Raw genomic sequence first — 761 nt, forward strand, 5'->3', positions numbered from 1 at the left:
GTAGGGGGAGGGTGTGGGATGGGGGTATGCTGGGGTTTTTGGTGTTGGAAAATGGGCACTGGTGAACGGACGGGTGTTTCATTGTATGACTGAGACCTAAACCCGAAAGCTTTGTGATTGCTCTCATGGTGATCCAATAAATAAAATTATAAAAAATGGAAAAAAAAGTAAGGTGGAGTTCATGCCCAAGTCAATCAGCTCATTGGCTAAATAAATAGCAGTACTCCTACATTTAAAAAAAATGTAGATCGTTTTTTCCATATTTTAAAGTTAAAAGTTTTAAAGATAAAACTCAATTAAGTCCGGATAGCTCAGTTGGCAGAGCATCAGACTTTTAATCTGAGGGTCCAGGGTTTAAGTACCTGTTCGGGCGTCCTTCTTTGGGGCTGGAGTGATAGCACAGCAGGTAGGGCATTTGCCTTGCATGCGGCCGACCTGGGTTTGATTCCCAGCATCCCATATGGTCCCCTGAGCACCGCCAGGGATAATTCCTGAGTGCGAAGCCAGGAGTGACCCCTGTGCATCACAGGGTGTAATCCCCCAAAAAAACTAAATTAAAACTAAGCTGTAACACATATGTATATATGTATGTTCATATACATTTATATACAGAAAACACATATACAGGAGAAGAAATAAAAACTTTTCTTTAAAAGCACTAAATTTCTTTTTTTCTTTTTTATTTCTTTTTATTTTTTTTATTAGTGAAACACCATGAGGTACAGTTGTAGACTTACAAGTTGTTGTGCTTGGGTTTCACT

At 39.3% G+C, this 761-nt stretch overlaps 1 non-coding gene across 1 annotated transcript; it reads left to right on the forward strand.

The window, feature by feature from the left end:
* The first annotated feature begins 300 nt into the window (after positions 1 to 300).
* Positions 301 to 373, forward strand: TRNAK-UUU (transfer RNA lysine (anticodon UUU)). The gene has a single exon. It is a non-coding gene; the product is annotated as a tRNA-Lys (tRNA).
* The last annotated feature ends 388 nt before the right edge of the window (positions 374 to 761 follow it).

Source organism: Sorex fumeus, unplaced genomic scaffold, assembly GCF_029834395.1.
Source record: "Sorex fumeus unplaced genomic scaffold, SorFum_2.1 ptg000033l, whole genome shotgun sequence".
Lineage (NCBI taxonomy): Eukaryota > Metazoa > Chordata > Mammalia > Eulipotyphla > Soricidae > Sorex > Sorex fumeus.